Genomic DNA, 24,420 nt, shown 5'->3' with positions numbered 1-24,420 from the left:
GACTATTCACAGAGCTTTGTTTATTTGTTTTTGAAGTTGTATAGTTTATATACCTGTAAATAGTTCATCACATTGCAAAAATGAAAAGAGGAAGCAATGTATTCATGTTGTGAGCATGCCCAGTTCATGAAAATGTCATTAAACATCCGATCTGGCCATTTTGGTGTTGGTCTCTCTTTACAAGTTCCTCTCAATAGATTTTAGTGAAGAGTTTGGAATTAAGTTCAAAAATATTTGCATCAAAATGCTGTAGAGATTGTGATGAACAAAATAGTCTCATTCCCAGTGAGTTAGCTGCTAGGATAGCAAATATTTTGGCTGGGTTATGCAAGGCCTGAGCTTCAAACTGTCTCCTCAGTGAATGGGATGCTGCATGATCCTATTGTCCATCAATTTAACTCCTGACTACACTGACACTGACAAATGCAACACATCACCCCACCAACCCCTTTCGGGGCAGGTGCAACAATATCAAAAGATAGAAAAACATGGATAAATAATAAGAAATGATTTACAGAATTCTCTCTCTCTTCAGGTGCCATGCCTAAGAAGCCTTGGTGACCATGGACCTCCATGTTAACCTTGCTCTGGAGGCACGGAACATCTTCGTCAGTTTGCAAGGCTCTTTAAAAAGATCATCCTTTGTCTACCTCAATCTCTTTTACCATCGATCCTTCCCATCAGGCTTTCTAAATCATGATTTCTTATTACATGCCCTTAAACATTAACCTCATCAAGAAAATCTCTCATGAAGCTTCTCAGTAGCAAAGAGAATGAAGCAAGAGTTCAATATCTTTGTTTTGTTCAACTAAAGACTGAGCAGTATCAAATTTCTGTGGGGGAGTTGCAGAGAAAAAGAGACTGATTTTCAACTTGCTACCACAATTTTCCAATAGGTATTAAGCAGTAGAGAGACAAAATAAATGTTGTACCATCGATCATGCCCACTGCCATTGTGGACGGGGGCCCTGTGTATGTGGTTAAATGTCCCCAGGAAACTAAAGAGAGACTCATTAATCTGTTTAAATCAGAGTCTCATCGTACAAAAGATCCTGACAGAGTCTTAGGTGGGATCATTTAATCTCCAAAAGCAGTCACCGTTGGGTCAGATGAGTTGTAAACACCTTACAAATCTGAATCCCGACCCCCGACCTGCCCACTTCCAATTTTAACAGAGGCGGGGAAGGATGAGGGGCACGGAGCAGGCAAGAACTGCCCTGGCGAGGTGGGGTGGTGGCAATTTAAATATTATAATGAGGTTGTACTTCATATGTTGTCATTATTTTAAATGTAACCCTGACCAAGTTTTCCAATCCTTGCAAAACCCAGTGACTAAAGGGAGGTGATGACAGTTGCATCCAGGTGCTGAGTGCCTTTTCCCTTACCTGCAGGGTCCACATAACTGTTTGACCAACCTCCCCCAACACCCAACATTTGGGCATCCCACTAATTCTTCCAATCTCTCCCACCAAGCCTCGATCTCCCTCATGTCTCTTCTGGTCTCCTATGAAATGTGGCAATTTAATTTAAGTGGAACAATGACGAAATACTGTTATAATTTGCCTTTCATTTGATAATTTATCACATAAGTATTGCAGCTCCTTCTTGAAAGTCTTTCTGTAGCAATCTATACTATCTCCTCCTGGCTCCTGTTCCACAAGTTGATCACCTATGTGAAAATAGAAACACCTCATTATCCAACCTCACTTCCTGTTTCTTTTTGGCTGGCCTTTAGTTTTACTGGTCCAATTGCCTCAAAGACACTGTCAACTTTCTTGATTTCCTTTTCTTTCACATTAAATACTTGGTTCAAGTACTCTCTGTCCATCCCTCTAATGAGTCCAAACGTTAGGCATCAACTTAGTGATGTTAGGCCACTGACCCTCCTTCTCACTCTTCTCTTCACCTTCTTCAGAGTGTGAATGTCCTTTCTGAGATGGGTGGACCAAAACTGGGAACAACATTCCACATGAGGTTTTATGAAAGCCTTAAATAACCCTTTGTAATTGGGATCCTGGTTTTCCAAAGGATGGTGTAGGAAATACACTGCTTGCCTTGGTTGCGGTTTTCCGAAACAAAAACAGAAAGTGCTGGAAAAACTCAGCAGGTCTAACAGCATCTGTGGACAGAAAGACAGTGTGTTCTGTCACTTCACTTGTAATTTGAGGGAATGGTTGCTGATCACTCCCAATTTTTCCTTCCTCCCGGTTACTGTGAACCAACACCCACTCATTACATTTCATGTGCTAAGTGCATAACTGAACACCTGCATTGTAGATCAATCAGTCTAAATCCATTTACAGTCTCTTAAGACCTTTCAAGGTCCTAATTCTTGTCACACAAACTGGTGTCACCCACAGCTTTAATTACTGTGCTGACAATGTCCTCCTCCGGATCGTTAATGAATACAATGAACAGAAGGATACCTAGCAACTCTGGGACTTCTCACTCTGAACCATCATACTAGGAAGCTGTTACATTGAAACTCACTCATTGCTTTCAGTCTCTTGGCCAATTTGTTATCTGTCTTCTGATTCCACCCCCTGCAGTATGCAACTTAATTTCACTCTCAATTCCTCATAGAGCATTTTCTCAAAAGCCTTTTGGAAATCCAAGCACATCTCCAGGAATGTTTAGTTTCACCATTCTAGCCGCCTTTTTCGAAAATCTGGATCTGATTTATCAATAATAATGTCTGTTTTAAAAGTGAGTCTAGAGTATCCTCTAGAATCCCTGTATATTCTTAATGCTCATTTATAATATCCCTTATAATACAGTCCTTTATCTTTCCCATCAGAGGATTGACTGACTGGTCCATAGTGTCGCAGATTTGACTTTCAACTTTTGTTGAATATTGAGACATCACATTCTTGTTCTCCAATCCTCCGGCACAATCCCATATCTCAGTAAGGTTTTAAGATATTTACCCACGGTGTTACACAAGAACACTGCCATTTCATTCAGCACCCTAGGATCAATTAATTCTGGCCCCAATGCTTTGTCTACCTTGAGTCTTTTTAATTTAACCTTTTTCCTACGACGTATGAACAACCTATTTGGGTTTTAATCCAAATGGCTAAGTAAAGGGCACTCCCAACCTTTCAGTTTAAAGAACAGATGCAAAGTCATTATTCAAATAGCCTACAATGCCTTTACCTTTATTTATAATTATTTCTAATTCATAACTTGCACTCTAACTGAACTTTGCAAATATATGCAAACAATACTTTCCCATTATCCTATTTCCTATTATGCTCCTCTCTAGATTCATTTTCATATTCCTAGTACATTTCTTAGTATTACGGACTAAGAAAACAGACTAACTGAATGTGCCTCTCTCTTTCTGAAGGGCTGTTACTCCATTTACAACTCCTCTTCTTGAGTGTATCTTGCCATATAAACTATGTAGTTATTGTTGCTTTCCCTTATTGTTTACACTTTTATGTTTCATAGAACAAGGACATCTTTTGCACAAATGGTGTTGTTTTTTTAAGTATGCCTTTCTTATGCATTTCAGTCATCTTTACCCAGCTAAGTCTTGCTCTTAACCATTGCTATGTCTCTTTTCACTTCTGTAAATTGAGCCTTATTATAAAGGTAGCCCCATTGTACTGTTGTTCTGAAGCTTGCTGCAGCTCCATATTTTAATTCCAAATTATCCAAATCTGAAAGTTGTTCCTTCACCTAGATCATCAGTAGCTCATTAACAAACATTAAATTTAATATATTAGCCTCAGCAGGTGAGTGACAAACTGTCCTAATCTTAATTGAGTCCCCAAATGTAGAGGTGAGTTAAAATTTCCAGTCCCTGCAGGCACTATCTGTGATTGAATTCCTGCCTTTATTTTATAGGATGTATATTTTATTTTTAACCTTATAAGTTTAAATAAACCCTGAATGCTTCAGTCAAATTGGCAGAAAAATAAATGAGTACTTTTGCACAAGGTGAACACCATCTTTGATGAATAGCCCCTGCCATCCAATGGACTGGGTCCAGTTCTCAATATATTCAAGCCTCTTATCCCTTACCCAATGCTGTTCTAGTCATAGTCAGTAGCAATTCTGAAATGTCAAGCTGAAGGCCCTACTTTCTAAATTATGAGTCATCTTTCTTGTATCTATGCTTTATGATTTTGCATCTTCTCATCTTAGTTTTATTTGTCTCCACATGAACAGTATTTGTTCCTTTTAGCACTGCCTCAACTCTGTTACCTCATTAGACTGCTCTAAAATGCAAAACTGTAGAATTTAGTGCTTTTCTCCAAAAAAGCTTCTTGAAAATAAATTAATTATGGAAATCTTCTATCAATAAAATATTTCAATTGGACCTGCATGCCTATTTTGAAAAAGGTAAAGAGCTAATGTTGAACTCGTGCAAGATTTTAGGCTGCAGTTGAAGTATCATGTATAGTTTGGGAACCCCATTGTAAACACAATGGAATGGTGCAGTGTACTGTCACAATGGTGTGGTGTATGATATGTAATACTAATCTTTAATTTCATCAGCTGGTCAAATATATATTTTGAACTTCTTTAAAAGGGCTTTTTAAAAACAAAGACACTGACTTAAGGTGGCTGCCACAGGTCACCGTACACATCTGGTATTACAAATTGGTCAATTCTGGAAGTTTCCAATACGGATTACAATTAAAACATTCCAAGGCAACCTCCTACGAAACTGTTAACTGGGTTTCACCGTTTGCATTCCTATAAAGCTACCTTTCAGGCAAAGACAAAGTCTACCAGAACAATAGTTATATAAAAGGCATTGATAAATTCTTCCTAGCTCATCACAGGAAAGGATAGTCTATTTAAAACTGATGGCTGGGACATTAAAGAAACTAATCACCTAGGCCGTAACACAATAGTCAAGGTCTGTCCAGGCATGAGCTAATCAATTACCTTCTGAAATCATTATGGGGAGAGAGGTTGTTTGACCAGAATAACCATTTTGAAATGTCTATTAATTACAACACCCTGGTTGCTTTGGGCAGTCAAGAAAAAGTAATCTCATGGAGTGGTAATATCATTTCTCCCACCCCGTTTTCAAGTTCAAGACCCTTTCTCTGTCATGGAATCCATCACAGAGGTAGAGAATTTCAATTGAAAGGAACCTGAGGTGCAATACTTTTGGAAAAGGTGAATTACGTTCAAAAAAGGGACTGTCACCAGAAATTGCAATTTACATCAGCCTCAGCCCTACTGGAACTTCAAGGCCACTATGGAAAGAATCTGCTGCAGCCACGAACAGTAGTGAAGGACTCACTGCTTTCCATTGCCTTTTATCATTGAAGCTTAAATTCAGCCAAAAAAATAACTTCCTACTGTATAACTTGTAATTTTGCATGCTTGTGCATGTGCATGTGCGCTGTGAAGGTCAGGGTGTACGTTTACCTTTTTTAAAATATCTTTATATCTTTAACTGGTTGGGTTTTTAGCTCAATAAAAAACTAAGTTTTATATTCAAACTTAAAAAACTTGTTGGATTGTGTTCTTTGCGATCAGCATGTAAATGGTTAAGTACAGACATTGAATGAACATCTTCATCCTTATAAGTTACAAAACCCTGTTATAATCAATCAAGGAGGGAGAAAGAAAGGTCAACTCCTGACATGTGTCCTCATCAGTCTTAAAGAGTACATTCGCTGGATGAGGGGCCATAGCTATGAAGAGAGAATTAAGGGGTTAGGAATAAAAACAGAAAATCTTGGAACTACTCAGCAGGTCAGGCAGTATGTTTCAGGTCAATAACCCTTCATCAGAATTGAGGAAAGGTAGAGATGTGATAGGTTTTGAGCAAGTGAAAAGGATGGATGTGCAGAAGAACAAAAGGGAAGGTCTGTGATAGGGTGGAGGGCAGGAGAGATTAAATAACAAAAGATTTCACGGTGCAAAAGACAAAGGGAGCGGTAATAGGTAAGGTGAAGAAACAAAAGATGTCCCCATATGAGGTGTGATTGGTTACATAATAGCCGTCTGAATGCAACATGAAGGAATAAAGAAAGAAACAAGACTGAACCCGCAACAAAAAGAAACAAAATGGAAGCAGAGGTTATGATCTAAAATTGTTGAACTCAACTGTTGAGTCCAGAAGGCTGTAAGGTGCCAAGTTGAAAGATGAGGTGCTGTTCCTTGACCTGTCATTAGAACACTGTAGCAGGCCAAGGACAGAAAGGTCAGAGTGGGAGCAAGGTTGAAAATTGCAATGACAAGTGACAGGGAGCTCAGAGTCATGCTGGCGGATTGAAGGCATTCTGCAAACTGGCCACCCAGTTTGTGTTTGTTCTCCCTATTGTAGAGGAGACCACATTGTTGGCAGTGAATATAGTATACTAAATTGAAAGACGGACAACTAACTTGCTGTTTCACTTGAAAGGAGTTTCACTTTGGGCATTAGATGGTGAGAAGGGAGTAGTGAAAGGACAGGTGTTGCATCTCCTGAGCTTGCATGGAAATGTGCTGCAGGAAAGGGAGGGGTTGTTGAAAGTGATTGAGGAGTGGACTAGGGATGTGGAGGGAGCGGTCCCTTTGAAATGCTGAGAGGGGAGGGGAGGGGAAGATGTGTTTGGTGGTGGCATCATTCTGGAGGTGGCGGAAATGGTGGAGAATAATCCATTGCATACAGAGGTGGTGGACTGTTAGGTGAGGATAAAGGCAACACTACTCTGGTTTGTGAAGGGAGGGAATGGGTGAGAGCAGAAGTAAAATAGATGGACACAGTGGAGGGCCCTGTCAGTCATGTTGTGTGTGTTGGAGGTGGTGGGGTGGGGAATCCTCAGTTGAGAAATTAGGTTTTTTTCACCAGTTACCTGATAGGACTTCAAGATTCTGATGCTTTAAAGTTAATAGTGATAGATTATTTCCATTGATCAGTGATATGGCAACAAGAGAATACATATTTAAGATAATTACAGAAATCATTAAAAAGAGGATAAAAAAATTATTAGATATAAAATTCTCAGCAAAGAACAGAAATAATTATTTTAAACAGGTATTAGATAGTCGCAGGATGTTGTAGTAGTGGGATGAGACTAACTTGCTCACATGGAGATAAGTTCCAATGTAAATTTGATGGGCTGTATAGTGTGGCATATTTTTAAAAATTCATTCACGGGATGTGGGTTTTGCTGGCTGGGCCAGCATTTTTGCCCATCCCTAGTTGCTCTTGAGAAGGTGGTGGTGAGCTGCCTTCTTGAACCTCTGTAGTCCATGTGACGTAGTTACACCCACAGTGCTGTTAGGAAGGGCGTTTCAGGATTTTGACCCAGTGACAGTGAAGTAACGGCGATATATTTCCAAGTCAGGATGGTGAGTGACTTGGAAGCAACTTCCAGGTGGTGGTGTTCCCATCTATCTGTTGCCCTTCTCCTTCTAAATGGTAGTGATTGTGGGTTTGGAAGGTGCTTTCTAAGGAACCTTGGTGAATTCCTGCAGCACATCTTGTAGATGGTACACACTGCTGCTACTGTGTGTCAGTGGTGGAGGGAGTGTATGTTTGTGGATGTGGTACCACTCAAGTAGGCTGCTTTGTCCTGGATGGTGACAGGCCTCTCAAATGTTATGGGAGCTGCACTCATCCAGGCAAGTAGGGAGTATTCCATCACACTCCTGACTTGTGCCTTGTAAATGGACGACAGGCTTTGGGGAGTCAGGCGGTGAGTTACTTGTCACACGATTCCTAGCCTCTGATCTGCACTTGTAGCCATAATATTTATATGGCTAGTCCAGTTCAGTTTCTGGTCAATGGTAACCCCCAGGATGTTGATAGTGGGGGATTCAGTGATGGTGATGCCATTGAACATCAAGGGGTGATGGCTAGATTCTCTCTTGTTGGAGATGGTCATTGCCTGACACTTGTGGGGTGCAAATGTTACTTGCCACTTGTCAGCCCAAGCCTGGATATTGTCCAGGTCTTGCTGGATGTGGACATGGACTGCTTCAGTATCTGCGGAATCGCGAATGGTGCTGAACATTGTGCAATCATCAGCAAACATCCCCACTTCTGACCTAATGATGGAAGGATGGTCATTGATGAAGCAGCTGAAGATGGTTGGGCTGAGGATACTACCCTGAGGAACTCCTGCAGTTCCGTCCTGAAGCTGAGATGACTGACCTGCAACAACCACAACCATCTCCCTTTGTGCTAGGTAGGACTCCAACCAGCAGAGAGTTTTCCCCTGATTCCCATTGCCTCCAGTTTTGCTGGGGCTCCTTGACGCCACACTCAGTCAAATGCTGCCTTGCTGTCAAGGGCAGTCACTCTCACCTCACCTTGGGAGTTCAGCTCTTTTGTCCAAGGCTGTAAAAAGGTCAGGAGCTGAGTGGCCCTGGTGGAACCCAAACTGGGCATCAGTGAGCAGGTTATTGCTAAGCAAGTGTTGCTTGATAGCACTGTTGATGACCCCTTCCATTACTTTACTGATGATTGAGAGTAGACTGATGAGGCAGTAATTGGCCGGGTTGGATTTGTCCTGTTTTTTGTGTACAGGACATACCTGGGCAATTTTCCACATAGCCAGGTAGCTGCTAGTATTGTAGCTGTACTGGAACAGCTTGGTTAGGGGCGCAGCACAGTTCCACAGTTCTGAGATAAAGGGGAGAGCGCATTTGCATTAAGAATGGGGCAGAAATATACAAGGTCTGGGGTGGAAGGGGGAGGAATTTTCACCCTCACCCAGCCATTTTAGAACCTGCTCAATTTTAATTTCTAGTGCAGGTACAAGGTGGATAATTACAAATGAAAAACAATTAAAAAAGAAATAATGCGATGGGAAAATTGCTGGTAATGCGTAAGGCTAAATGTTTTATAAAAAGCATGACACTTTTTCAATTAGCATTGCTTCTTTGAAATTCAGAGGATCTGAGTATTCAAGTAGGCTATTACTTAACCTGGGCAGTTCTGGCTATAGACTGGGCTATCCTCTTACACTTTACTATTGGAGGCATTTTTCCCAGACCATTCTTTGTAGAAGCCCTTGGACGTACAACATCTTGCTCACAATCTGAAGAATCCAAGTGGAAGACATCATTGGGGCAGTGGCTAAAGCACGCTCAATTGATCCTTTCAGGGCTAAGGCCAAAACTGAGGTTTATACTGGTTACATCGACATACTACACAGTTAGGCGGGCTTTTGGCAGGTGTGGAATTTAAGACAAGTCCTTCAAAAATAATGTATATAACTAGGTAATGGGGTGTTAACTTCATCCAGGAAATTCCCAGAGCTGACAGCAACTCCCATATTTTGGAGGTTTTGAATCTACCAGTGTTTCAACATGAAGATTCCTCAGGCTAGAAGCATTTAAAACCATATTTTTGACCTTTATATGTGCTCACACATCAAATGAAGCAGACACATTGACTGCCAGTTTATGTTTGCAGCCTTAGTTATTGGTTATACAACCAAAGGTCCTAAAATCAGGAGCACATGTTAGATAACACTCCAAGTAAAATACACATCTCAACCTGACAGCAGCTGTGTGCTTGCCCCAAAGGATTTTAAGACAGATGCTGCAGTATTGATATGTACTGCAATGCCCTCACCTTCTGTCAGCTCAAGAAAACAGTCAGGTTCATGCTTTTATTACTCTATAATAAAATTGTCTAGATTCTGCATTGGTGGTGGATTTTCATTCAGCCAAATGCCAACTTACATCAGGGCTGCTCTTGTGAACTCAAGAGGATCATTAGAAATGAACCATAAACTGCAGTTACATTAACTAATCGTAATCTCTGTATATTTGAATATATTTTGGAAATTGACAATTCAACGTCAACTGATTTATCACTGTGCTAAAATGCAACATGCATCTCTTTTGTGCATTGGATTTCTTTTACATCCTTTTACACTTCTTTTGAAAACTACATTCTAATGACATATTTACTTTTTTGGTGTTTGGTGAAGTTAAGAAATAGAAAAAAAATCTATTTCCCATTAATGCAGCTTTGCTGAAAGGCACATTTGGGCCAGCTCTAACAGAGCTTAATGGCCCACATCTTCTTCTTAGCGCCAAACTCTGGCTTATGTTCAAAAGTGTGTTTTGATCTTTTTAACTGGCTGCAGTGGGAGCTTGCTTTCCTGGCTACAATCTGGATCCAACCATAAGGCAATTCCGAGGATGAGTGGAGAGGTGCAATTCCAGCAAAACTACACCCCTCTTTGACATCATGAGCTGAAGACACGCTCCTTGAGGTCTGCCTTCAGTTCAATTACTTTTTAAGAAGTGCTTACAATTGATTTTAAATGCATTCCAGTTTTTACATGTGTTTTACATAAGTGCATTTGGGGGCTTGCCAATGTTTACAAGTGCCCCTAAATCCCTTTAAGTCCTTTCAATGTTTCCTTGATTCAGCTTTGAATTCTAGCCATGCCCCCACCCCACCCCACACCCCCGGCTACGTTCATCGGTTGCCCCCACCAACTCTATGGCACCGGTGGGGCAATCAACGTGGAGCCATTTCTGGTGAACTGCAACTTCTGGGTTCCAGTGCGAGTCTGCCCCTGGAGCTTGGGGTTCTGGTGCAGCCCTCAATAAGCGGCAAACAACTCCGTCCTCACCGTGTATAGGACCAGACGTTCTGGGCCGATGGAGATTTGCGGGTCAATCTTGTGAAAATCTAGCATCACGAGGAGAAAAGACCAGAGTTGGAATATGAATGCCGGATATGGGACTAAATTAAATATGTTATTAAGGAAAGCATTGAGGGGAGGGGGTGTTAAAATTGATAGCCCCTGAAGCCAGACGTGGGGATCGTGATGTGCAATAAACCCTCATCTATTGACTGTAATGCAGGGAACACACAAACATGGTGACAGCATCAAGCCAGCACACACTGCACTGTTCAAATGAATACCCGAGCAAGGTATTCAAGTAATATGAGTGGTTGCCACTAGGTTCATAAAACTCGACAGCACCTGTTAAAGATAAAGTGCATTGCAGATTGAGCAGGTGATGGGAGCCCTTTGTGAGCTGAATCTGACTAGGAAAGAGAGGAAAATGGCAAAAATGGAAGAACACGTGCTTCAAGGTTTCTGATGCTGCACTGGAGGCCTTGATGGAGAAACCACAAAGGAGGAGCATTTTCTTGTCTCCTCATGGGACCTGGAGGCTCTCCAGACACAGGCTCAGGAGACAATGGGAACAGATAGCCATAGTGGTCAATGCCAGGAGTCAAACCCCTATCCATGTGATAGACTTCTATCAAATAACTATAAAGGGTAAAAAAAATCTAAAATTAATGTTATACTGAATATACTGAGCCAGATACTATTGGTTAATTTAAATCACTAAGTGGTTGATGCTCAGTTCATTAAAGGGAACTGAATATCATATTCAGGAAATTGTTTTGATTGTGACCAACGTTATAGACATTACAGAGATGACATGAAAACAAAGTGCTGAAAATACTCAGCAGGTCTGGCAGCATCTGTGGAAAGAGAAACTGAGTTAACATTGAGTCGAATATGATTCTTCTTCAGAACTGAATATAGACAAAAATGGATGTGGGGCTCAGTTCTGAAGAGTCATATTTGACTCAAAATGTTAACTCTCTCCACAATTTCCACAGTATTTCCAGCACTTTGTTTTTATTTTAGATTTCCAGCATCCACTGTATTTTGCTTTTATTACAGAGATAATGCTCAGTTGCAAAATGGTGTTTTTGAGAATTGCTGAAAAAAAAGAGACATGTCAAAGCTTTTCATCTTGCACTCATCAGGGCACTTCACAAGAATACCAAAGGAAGGGGAAAACAACAATTTATACTGTATGAGAAGAGAGTGCTGAGTGGTTGGCAAGTGGACTCGGGTTAGTAGAGATCCTGCCATGGAGAATGAACCAATTGATGGTGACTGACAGCTAACTGCCAAGTATTGTTTGAAATTTAAACCAGGCAGCTTGACCCTGATTGGTCAAGGCATTGTCCTAAGGAATGAGTCAGTGGATGGCTGTCACTTATTTTAATTTGCTGAAACAGGTGCAAATTGTGTACATCTTCTTTCTGTCTGCAAGGAACAAGGCCCTGTCTATTAATATATGCAGCTTCCAGTATACGCAAATGTGCCACACTGCAAGCCTGACAATCTTAAATTGGTTAAAAGCAAAATACTGCGGATGCTGGAAATCTGAAGCAAAAACAAAGATTGCTGGAAAAACTCAGCAGGTCCGACAACATCTGTGGAGAGAAAGACAGAGTCAACATTTCGAGTCTGTATGACTCTTCAGAAATTCTTAAATTGGTTGTCAGCATAACTTTTAGCACACTGAAGATTATTTAGCAAATGTTGTCCAATCACAGAATCACATCTAATGTTGGACACTGTGCTTTGAGCTTTGCAAGCACATGTTGGTTGGGTACAGTCTGTACCAGGCCTATTGCGAACAGCAGCTGGGACATTTTATGTGATACAATCTGCCGGTCTTTGGGACATATGGCCTACATACCTAGTATCGCACGGGCACTGAAATTCATATACCACTTTTCAGGGCTGAAAGTGACAGCCTTAGACTCGTTCATGAGTTTGCGTGATATATAGCACACAATGATCTGATCAGGGATGGAATGACACCTAACCTCCTACCCCTCACATATTTCTGATATGTGGATGATATGTTTGCTATATTTAAATCTGCAGCTGCATGTAACAATTTCCTTACATGTCTTAATGGGCTCCATCCTGCGCTCAAATTCATCTTTTAAATGAAGTAGTCAAGTAAGCTCCCTTTCCTTGATGTACCAGCTGATAAATCTGCCAGGGGCTTCTCTACCACGGTTTACCACAAGCCTACTTTCACTAGTCAACACATGAGTTGGGATTCTTATAGTTCCACGCTATAAGATTGGTCTTATCAGCAATCTTGCAAATAGGGCCCAAGCCATTTGCTCACCATCCAAGCTTGATGCTGAAATAGGGTGCATCAAAGGCATCCTGCAGCATAATGGCTACCCTAATCGGATAAATTCACACTGTGTATCACGCAAACTCATGAATGGGCCTAAGGCCATCACTTTCGGCCCTGGAAAGTGCCCAGTCTACCTCAGATTATCCTGGAAGGGCAAGGTATCTCAAAAATTTGAGCAACAGGTGAAGTTAGCTGTTTCACATTGCTACTATGCAGCAGCAATACGAGTGGTATTTGCCACTAACAGGATGCTGCCATCAAGCCAAAAAGACGTTTTGCCTATCACACAAATGAGTAATGTGGTATGTGAATTTCAGTGCCAGTGTGAGGCTAGGTATGTAGACCGTACATCCCAAAGACTGGCGGATTGTATCAAACAGTATGTCTCAGCTGCTGTTCGCAAAAGGCAGGGGACAGACTGTACCCAACCAGCCCGTGCTTGCAAAACTCAAAAGAGTGACCAACATTAGGTTTGATTCCGCAATTGGACTTTTTCTAAATAATCCCCAATGTGCTAATAATTACGCTGACAACCAATTTAAAATAGTCGGGCAATGTGGCGCATTTGCATGTACTGGAAGCTACATATATTAATACACAGAGCCCTATTCTTTGCAGACAGGAAGAACACATACACGTATTGTGCCTGTTTCAGCAAAACAAAATAAGTGACAGCCATTCGCTGACTCATTCCTCAGGACAATACCTTGACCAATCAGGGTCAAGCTGTCTGGTTTAAATTTCAAACAATGCTTGGCAGTTAATTGTCAGTCATCATCAATTGGTGCATTCTCCATGGCAATGCCTCTACCAATCAGAGTTCACATGCCAACCAATCAACATTCTCTTCTCATACAATTTTCCCTTGATATTGGTATTCTTGCGGTGTCCTTATGACTGCAAGATAAAAAGCTTCGACATGTCTCTTTTTTCAGCAATACTCAAGTTCTGTACTACCAAATGACTAATGGTGTTTTTATTTTAAAGGGATCCCCCTATTCCATGGACGTCTAAATAAGATGGACAAAGAAAGCTTGTTCCAATCACCCACTATTCAGCTAGTATTACAAATTCAAGTCCACCATTGATACCTTCTTGAGTTCAGTAGCACCAGTCACTCCCATAAGCAGATTAATTATCGTACTTTTATGTGCTTTGACTTACCCCACCTTATATCTATTTTCACTCTTGGGTCATAATCCAGCACCCTTTTCCTATGAAACTGACTTCATGCAAGGCTCACCTGAAGGGCTTTCTACCTTCTCATAGTGTAAATATTTGTTGGGAGGCCTTGGAATGGGATGACAACTCCCTTTTGTTCCCAATTGTCTTCATAACCACGGGGAGCATTTTTCCTATGGCGGGCGGGGGCGGGGGCGGACCCGATAGCCGCCCGCGATCGGCTGCCCGCCACCATTTTACGCAGGCAGGCCAATTAAGGCCCGCCCAGTGTAATGCGCAGCCAGTAGCGCTCAGCACTGTCTGTGCAGGTGGGGGGAGGAGGCAGAGTTGGGGCATGCGCGCAAAAGAGCGCAGCAATCTCCCTGAGGCATGGAGCTGCCGCAGGGAGATTGACTGGATTATAAAACTTTTTAATAAATCAAGTAAAAATTTACTTAAATATGTCCCCTCATGTGATAATGTCACATGAGCTGGGACATGTTTGTGAAGTTTGGAAATTTTATTTATTTATTTTATAAAAGCTTCAGGAAACCTCATCCCACCCGTGGATGAGGTTTCTTGTAAAATGCGAAGGCCACTTGGGCTCTTAGCCTGCCCGCCAGCCTCAAGGTTGGACGGGCAGTGTTCTTAACAAGTCTAATTACTTTTTTTAATGGCCTTAATAGGCCGTTGACATTTCAGCAGGCGCACAACCACCTCTACTGCGCGCCCACTGAATGAAATGTCAAGATGACGTCGGGACGCATGCCCAACGTCACCGTGTGTCACTTTACGTGTCAGCATGTCGGGCCCGCCCCACACCCGCACGCCAACGAAAAAGTTCTGTCATGTAAATGTTTTGTTTTAAATAACCTTCAGCAAATGGCTACTGTCTATGGCTTTCCCTTTTGAACTTGTAAAAATCCATTTTGTTTTTAAAACTAAACGCTTAAAATAATTCAATTTCTTTAAATCCTTTCTTGGAAAAGTTGTCAAAACTTCCTGAAATACAAGTGTCACTAGGCCCAGAGTTTAGACAGTGCAAATACTTGACTCTCTGAACAAAAATAAATAAACTTTACCAAAGTGTTTCTTCATTTTTGGGATCAAAATTGGGAAGAAATGTTCTGAACCATTGTTGTTTAACCCTTGCTTTACAATTGGTGCAACAGTGACGTTTCACAATTAGCACAGGTATGTTCTCTTCATTTTCTACGTGCCATAAAACCAATGAAGAAGGCCGATTGCCCAATTGTGCCTATGCTGCTGTGAGCTCTTCAAGTGGAACTGTCTACTGTAATGCAGCTTTCCTGCTCTTTTCCCACATCCTTTTATACTCTTCCTCCTCAAATGTTTCTACAATCCCATTTAATTGATGATATAATGTCTGCTCCACAGCCTCTTGCAGGAAAGCAGTCCGTGTTCCAAGTAGCGTTGGTATAAAAACGGAGGCCCGATGCACCAAAAGGCCTCACTCTGTGCCATAAAATTCTATGGTGTTACGGGCTAGAAATTCGTCTTGGGCAATAATGCAAAATGAGTGATATCAGATTGTCCACCTGTTATAAGAAGCACCTGCCATTAAATTCCATTGACTGCAATGGAACTGAATATCATGTTCTGTGTGTAACAAGTGGCCAACTGGTATCACCCATTTTGTGTCACTACCTGGGACAAAGTTCTAGCCCATCTTCTTTCTTCCCAGCACCCCCCACCCCATTCTTTGAATGATAATTCTTAGTCCACGCCCCTTAACAACAGATATATTCATGAGTTGAAACAACCTTTCACTATCTCTTCTCACAAAATCTTACTTGATTTGGCAAATCTCTATAAAATTCCATTTAATCTTCCCCGTTCCATCAACAAAGCCCTGATTTTACAAGTCTTTTTTGACGTTTTGGTAAGGTTAAGGTCTCAGCCCCAACACAATCCTAGTGATTTGGCACTGCATTTTCTCCTTAGCTCTTATATTTGATGAACTATTACTTTCAGATACCTGAATAAGTTAACAATTTTTTGAACATAAGTTGAACAAATGATCAAGATGTTTACCAGTTCAAGTACCAACACATGCTTAACAGTGCGGTTAATAATGCAAAGTTTATATTAATTGATCTTGAAGATTTCTGTCATCAATCCAGGGCATTATGTGGAGAGATACCATATATTAAATTTCATTTAAATTGTAAACCTAAATGAAACTATAAAGGGAAAAAAAAGTTGATAATTCCCTCTAAATCTGGTTTGTGGGTAATGGCAGTCCATGATTACAACACTCAGCTCACTTATGCTCTGATTATGGTTAATATTCAACATCAGTCAACCTTCAAAAACTTAGGCTGTCATGCACATCTGCTGCTTTCAAAAATAGTTATTTCACTGAGGTCAGAGGCGAAAACTGCAATGATTAGAGTTATCTGTTAACAGCAGCCTTAAATCAAGAGTGGTTCAATCACTCAAGCTTGTTACGATTCCCTGCAGTGGCACTTAGAGGTCACCTTGTCCAAGGTAAGCAAAGAACACGCAAAAAGCTTAATTTGTTATTTTCCTTACAATTTTTGACTTCTGAAGCACTTTATTGAAATATTGTTGTTGAAAAAAATGGGAAATACTAAATGATGCAAACACATCATAATAGAGATTATTTTTGTCCTTCAAATTTGAGAAGTTGTTACAATCATGCTTCACATTTTAATAGCACTGATTGAAGTCTATTTAAAAAATTATCATCCTCATTAGGTCCCTCAGTGTACTTTACCTAGGTGGATAAGGCAGGTAGGTTCCTGCCAGTGTTATTCTGTAAAGTGGTCACTAGGAGGTGTTTGAAAGCACCCTAGATTGGCTCACCTGCAAGTATTGAACTACTTCCCCAATGAGCTGAATATGGAAATTGCTATGTGCAGAATTGCAATGGTTCAGTTATTCTGCCACTCTGATATCAGTTTATTCAAAAATGATAGGGTTTGATATACAATTTCCACATGATAACAGGCCAAATTGGAAAAACATATTTTTTCCAATACTGTGGACTATAGAATATAATTTTCCTTTATCTGCTTTGAATAAATAGCAATATCTTATACTTTTAGACAAAATGTCAGTTGTTTTTACATTCCAGTAGGTGCCCAGAGCAAGAATATTGAAAAACAGAAAAGGAACTGCAGCTGATTTTATGTAAGTGAATAAAATACATGACAGGTCTTCAAAAGATCCTCTACACCACATCAACATATTGGAAGTCACACATCTCTGATTCTATCTCCCACCTCACCCAAATTCACTCATCTCAGTTTCTAATAAAACCAAAGCATTCACACTCCTAAAGAACAAATAAACTGTGTAATGGTAAAGTACATATTATTAGGCCCAATAATGGGCCAGATTAACATGTCATATAACGGTGAGGTTTACGGCACTATCCACTATTTATGCGCAAGTGGTACAGAAACTTCAGGTGAAGAGTAAATGTACTTTTAAATGTGAACATCCAAAAGCTGCTGTCCAAGTTTCACTACTTCACTATTAGCTTTGCAAAAACAACATCTCGCTATCTGCCTCACCATTGACATACATTAAATGGTGTGACATTTCCATTGTGTTCTTACATGATAAATTCATCCCAGAATGTTAAAACGTGTTATTTCAAGTCTAAGTACAACAATGTGATGAGTGTTTATTGCTGCCTTGCTGGTATTGAAACTTAACTATGTCAGCAGTGGCTCAGATGGACTCTTGCCTCTGAGTCCAAAGAATTATCTGGTCATCATCACACTGCTGTTTGTGGCAGTTTGCAGTGCACAAATTGGCTGCCATGTTTCCTATGTTACAACATTTAAAGTACCTCATTGCCTGTAAAGCACTTTGAGACATCTGTTGGTTGTGATAAGTGCATTCTAAATGCACATTTCTTCCTTTTTATTACAAATATAGAGTCTTTTCCTCAGGTATTAATTGTTGTTGGAGATTTTAAAAATATCCATGGGGGTGCTCAGGAGAGAGTTGAATACAATAAAATGAAATATTGTTGCCAGGTTGGTTTTAGGGGACAGAGGTGGATGTTAGGTGGTGAGCAGATACAGGAACATAGTAGGGTGCAGAGACAGATGTTGAAGAGGTGATGCTCCAGATATAGAATCACAGCAGGAGGGCATTTGGGACATCATGCATATGTCTTTATTTTAAAAGAGCTATCCAATTAGTCCAACTTCCCCACTCTTCCTCATAGTCCTGCAAATGTTATCTTTCCAAGTATATATGCAATTCCCTTTTGAAATTTACTGTTGAAACTACTTTCAACGACCCTTTTTGGCAGTGCATTCTAGATCAGAACTTGCTGCGTAAAAAAAAAATCCTCATCTCCCTTCTGTTTCTTTTGCCAATTACCTTAAATTTGTGTCCTTTGATTACCAACTCTTCTGCCACATGAAACCATTTCTCCTTATTTACGCTAGGAAAACCCTTAATGATTTTTAATACTTCTAACAAATCTTCCCTTAACTTCTCTGCTCAAGAAGGACACTACTAGTTTCTCTAATATTGCCATGGACAATTAAACAACTAACTGGAGGAGGCAGCTCCACAAATATCCCCATCCTCAATGATGGGATAGCCCAGCACATCAGTGCAAAACACAAGGCTGAAGCATTGGCAATCATCTTCAGCAAGTAATGCCAGGTGGATGCTCCATCTGGGTCCCCAGCGTCACTGATGCCAGTCTTCAGTCAATCCGATTCATTCCAAGTGATATCAAGAAACGGCTGGAGGCATTGAATACTGCAAAGCTATGAGCCCTGGCCACATTCCCGAATAGCACTGAAGACTTGTGCTCCAGAACGAGCCGCACTCTTAGCAAAGCTGTTCCAGCATAGCTACAACACTGGCATCTACCCAACAACATGGATAATTGCCCAGGTATGCTCTGTACTCAAAAAGCAGGATCAACCAGCCAACTACTACCCCATTGGTCCAATCTCGGTCATCAGCAAAGTTATAATAGGGATTATCAACAGTCCTATCAAGCGGCACTTTTTAAAATTCATTCATGGGATGTGGGCATCGCTGGCTAGACCAGCATTTATTGCCCATCCCTAATTGCCCTTGAGAAGGTGATGGTGAGCTGCCTTCTTGAAGCACAGTCTATGTAGTGTAAATATACCCAGATTGCTGCTAGGGAGTTTCAGGGTTTTGACCCAACGACAGTGAAGGAATGGCGATATTTTCCAAGTCAGGACGGTGAGTGGCTTGGAGGGGACCTTCCAGGTGGTGGGGTTCCCATGTGTCTGCTGTCCTTGTCCTTCTAGATGGTAGTGGTTGTGGGTTTGGAAGGTGCTGTCTAAGGAGCCTTGGTGAATTCCTGCAGTGCATCTTGTAGATGGTACACACTGCTGCTACTGTGCGTCGGTGGTGGAGGGAGTGTATGTTTATGGATGGAGTGACAATCAAGTGGGCTGTTTTGTCCTGGATGGTGTCAAGATTCTTCAGTGTTGTGGGAGCTGCACTCATCCAGGCAAGTGGAGAGTATTCCATCACACTCCTGACTTGTAGCTAGTAGATGGGGGACAGGCTTTGGAGAGTCAGGTGGTGAGTTACTCGCTGCAGGATTCCTAGCCTCGGACCTTCTCTTGTTCTCTTGTAGCCACAGTATTTGTATGGCTAGTCTAGTACAGTTTCTGGTCAATGGTAACCCCCAGGGTGATGATAACGGGGTATTCAGTGATGGTAATGTCATTCAATGGTTAGATTCTCTCTCGTTGGAGATGGTCATTGCCTGGCACTTGTGTGGCACGAATGTTACTTGCCACTTGTCAGCCCAAGCTTGGATATTGTCCAGGCCTTGCTGCATTTGGACATGGACTGCTTCAGTCTTTGAGGAGTTGCGAATGGTGCTGAACATTGTGCAATCATCAGCGAACATCCCCACTTCTGATCTTATGATGGAAGGACGGTTATTGATGGAGCAGCTGAAGATGGTTGGGCCTAGTAACTCGCCTCCTGACTCCCGAAAGCCTGTCTATCATCTACAAGGCACAAGTCAGGAGTGTGATGGAATACTCGCCACTTGCCTGGATAAGTCCAGCTCCATCAACACTCAAAAAGCTCAACACTGTCCATGCCAGATCACAGAATCATTACAGTGCAGAAGGCAGCCACTTGGCCCATCAAGTCTGCAGTGGCTCCCTGAAAAAGCATTCTACCTATCCCGCTCCCCTGCCTTATCCCCGTAACCTTGCACATTCTTTCTTTTAAGGTAGCAATCCCATTCCCTTTTGAATACCTTTGATCGAACCTGCCTCCTCCACTCTCTCAGGAACTTCATTCCAGACTCCAACCACCCTCTGGGTGAAAAAAGTTTTCACACATTACTATTACTCCTTTTGCCAATGACAAAGCAGCCCACTTGATTGGCACCACATCCACCACTGACGCAGCGGCAGCAGCGTATACAATCTCCAAGATGCACTGCAGCAGCTCACCAAGCCTCCCTCAACAGTACCTTCCAAACCTGCGACCTCTACCATCTAGAAGGACAAGGGCAGCTGATGCTTGGGAACACCACCACATACAAGTTCCCCGCCAAGCCACACACCATCCTGACTTGGAACAATATCGCTGTTCCTTCACTGTTGCCCGGTCAAAATCCTGGAACTCCCTTCCTACAGCACTGTGGGTATACTTACACCACATGGATTACAGCAGTTCAAGAAAGTGGCTCACCACCACCTTCTCAACGGCAATTAGGAATGGGTAATAAATGCTGGCATAGCCAGTGACGCCTTCATCCCGTAATAGTATAAAACAAAATGTACCTGAAGTCTTTCATCCCTGTACTATTCTAGTAAGTCTTATCTGCAGATTTTCTTGAAGGTTTGTTCATCTGCCCCAAAGTGTGGTGCCCAGAATTACATTAGCATGGCTGTGGCCTAACCAGTGATTCACAAAGGTTTATTATAACTTCCTTGCTTTTGTACTCTATGCCTCCACCTTTAAATACTAGAATCCCATAGGTTTTTATTTAAAATGGCCTTGTCAACTTGTCCTGCCACCTTGAAAGATTTGTGCAGGTACAACCCTAGATCTCTCTATTCTTTCTTCACCTTTAAGATTGTGCCAGTGTACATTGTCTCTTCTCATTCTTCCAACAAAAAGCATCATATGTTGTTAATGATGTGCTGGGAGCATCACATGGTTCAAGGTCTGGAATACCTGTGCCAGTAGCCTGACAGGACCCCTGGCTGCCTTCACATGGTTCAAGGTCTGGAATACCTGTGCCAGGAGCCTGAAAAGACTCCTGGCTGCCCTCACATGGTTCAAGGTCTGGAATACCTATGCCAGTAGCCTGACAGGACCCCTGGCTGCCTTCGAAGCACCAAAGTGCTTTTGTTTTAAATAAAAAACTCCTACAGCATTGCTCAATGATCGAAAATTCAGAGTTATAAAATAAGCTGCCCACGGGTTGTAGGAGAAAATTCAGGGTCAAATTTAGTGACTGATTAAATCAAATTCCATTTCTGTTGGATATAAGCCTCAGGCTCCTACATCAATGCCTGCCTGTCATTGCATTATCATCCGCCTTGTGAAAGCACATAGTCATCCGATTCTTCATCTCACACTCCAACAAGCACTGCTCCCATTATCAAAATATGATGTATTGCTATTAGTGATCCATTGGCTACCGAAAGATGAAGGGAGGCAATTGACTTTGCTGGGGGCAAGGATATAAGTAGGAAGGCAATAGAGAACATGTAAATGAATGTTTGTTATGGAAAATAATTTACGAAATACTATTTGTATGCAAATCTAATTCAGAAAATGGTTTACTACATCAGAATTTATATTGGCTTTAGGATTGATAGTGCAATTTTTATCACTTGCATGACTGGATAGAGGAACTGTCCTATCTGCTGAACATAACAGTATTTCATAGACTGTGCATTCAGAAATATTGTAAGAAAATAAACACTTCCAAATTCTTGTGAACTTTAGTTATCATTGTAAGTCTTAGCTCAGTCTAGCACTTTGATCTGAGCCTGGAGGACATAGATCCAAGCCCAACTGCAGAGACTGGAACACATATTCCAGGCTGACACTTCACCTCCACCACTCCATCTAGTCTGTGGGGACCCAGTAAGTAACTGGTCTAAATGAAAGTGCATAACATGTTATCTGACAAGTAAAACACTATCAAAAGAACCCACATTGTTCAAAAGTAGTACTCAGTATGATTCATCACTTACCTGATTATATCAAAAAATTACATCTCGGGCCACCTTTTCTTTCCAGTTTTTGTAAGGCTCTAGTATATCTTTTACAGCCCTTACTACGTAGATGTTTGTGACAGAAGACAGATGCCAAAAATGATAATTGTAGCACCTATTACTTTATTCCAAAAATTTACACAATTACCAAAATATTCAGAGGCAACTCCAAGAATATTGTTTGCATTTCCACAAGGGATGGCAGAACATTCTAGCATCCTTCTTGTCAAGGTCAGTAAGCACAATGATCTCTTTCATCTCACTCAATCTCAAAATTCCAAACAGCTGTAACTCATCACTTGGTTAATAACAACTATCACTCCTGTATAATGAGGCTGTAAGGAGATTGACCTATCAGCCAGTGATATACCAGAGATAAACTGAAGTAAGTCATATGATGAGTAACCCCAGTAGATGACTGCATAACTCATGAGTGCTTAAGTTTTAAGTGAGCGATAGTCACCTCAAAAGTGGGACTATTTATCATTATCACAATCAACTGGGATGTACTCGACAATACCCAAATTTTAAACAGCATCTTGCAACCCAACAGAATAATCTAGAGCTTCTTTATTTTTTTTTATGGTCAGTAAGACTTTCCTTTTAATGCTAAACTGTTCCACGAGCGAGTCACGTTCACACAGCGTGCAGTGCATGCCACACATTGAGGGGGGCCCCTCTCTGGGATATACTTCACCCCGCAGCCATCAGGAAACAGGTGCTTCTCAGCCACCATGTCATCAAAGTCCTCGGCTTTGAACTTGGTGAAGCCCCACTTCTTGGAGATGTGGATCTTCTGCCGTCCCGGAAACTTGAGTTTTTCCCTGTGGAGGGCCTCAACCACGTGCTCCTTGTTCTGCATCTTCGTGTGCAAAGACATGATGACCTGGCCAATGTTCACACGGGCAACTGTGCCCTGAGGTTTGCCAAAGGCGCCGCGCATACCAGTCTGCAACCTATCAGCACCAGCACATGACAACATCTTGTTGGTCCGGATGACATGAGAAGGGTGCAGGCGCATCTGGATGTGGAATCCATCCCTGCCACACGTCTTGACCATGTACTTGTTGGCTCAGATATGATCCGCCTCCAGAGCTTCGGAGGATAGCTGCTCGTATTCATCGGACACCATGTGACAACACAGCGGGAACTCATCCACCTTGGCTTTCTTGGGACCCAGGTCGAAAGAATCCTGGTCTTGGGATCAGGGACACCCCGACAGAAATGGGATTTGGGGTAGGATTTGTTCTTACAGTATCTGTAACAGCGGGCTGGTTGGCGGCCCATCCTGCTATCTTTTTGAGGGGTGTTTTTGTTTGAAGTCGGTCGGGGTCTGAGGCCTACTGGTATTTTCCTGCAAATGGGGCAGAATGTTCTGGAGGTGACATAGGTCTTGCCTGCCAGCTGGCGAGAGACTTACATAGCCTCCTTTGGGGAAGGCCTGCTGATAAGGCAGTTGTGAGTTTCCCCGGTATCAGGGCCCTGGGGGTGGAAGTTGAGAGCTGCCAGCCAATCAGAGATCGGCAGCTCTTTTGCACAGCAATGTCACTGGGGAGGTGGTGGCTGCTGCGGGAAATACACATACTGGAGGCCTTGGATTATGGAGTGACCCAGGCCAGAGGTAAGGGCACAGAGTTGGGGCGGGTGGAATGACACCAGCAAAGGCGGGGGAGGGGGGGGGGGGAGGTTTGGCTCTCAGCAGGCACCCCCCCCTTTCCAGTTTTTTAAGGAGAGACCCCCTTCCCCCAGGAGATGACAAGCATCATTTTACTTGTCATGCATGCTGCATAGCAGCAGGCTAGCCCGCAGCTGTGTTAATGCCAATGATGCACAGGGGATGAGGCCTTTAAGTGGCCATTAATTGTCCACTTAAGGGCCTCAATGGCCAGTGGGGCTGGAAGGTCAACCACAGGCCTTCCCATCCCGGACTGAAGGCGGCTGGGTGCTCAACTGCCATTCTCGCGCCCGATTAAATGTCCTCCCTGCCTCCAAACACACCACTGTAGCCCCTAGTGACCTTTTCTTGTCAATTTTTCCCCATTTCTCTCCTCTGCTGAAAATATTTCCATAGTACACTCAATGTCATCACTCATGAATCATT

At 42.0% G+C, this 24,420-nt stretch overlaps 1 pseudogene; it reads right to left on the bottom strand.

Annotated features, from left to right (window-relative positions):
• Nucleotides 1-22,898: 22,898 nt before the first annotated feature.
• On the bottom strand, nt 22,899-23,619 carry LOC144684199 (large ribosomal subunit protein uL16-like; annotated as a pseudogene).
• Nucleotides 23,620-24,420: the final 801 nt, after the last annotated feature.

Source organism: Cetorhinus maximus, chromosome 9 (assembly GCF_964194155.1).
Source record: "Cetorhinus maximus chromosome 9, sCetMax3.hap1.1, whole genome shotgun sequence".
Lineage (NCBI taxonomy): Eukaryota > Metazoa > Chordata > Chondrichthyes > Lamniformes > Cetorhinidae > Cetorhinus > Cetorhinus maximus.
Note: the sequence above shows the minus strand (reverse complement) of the source record. Positions and strands in the feature narration are given on the sequence as shown.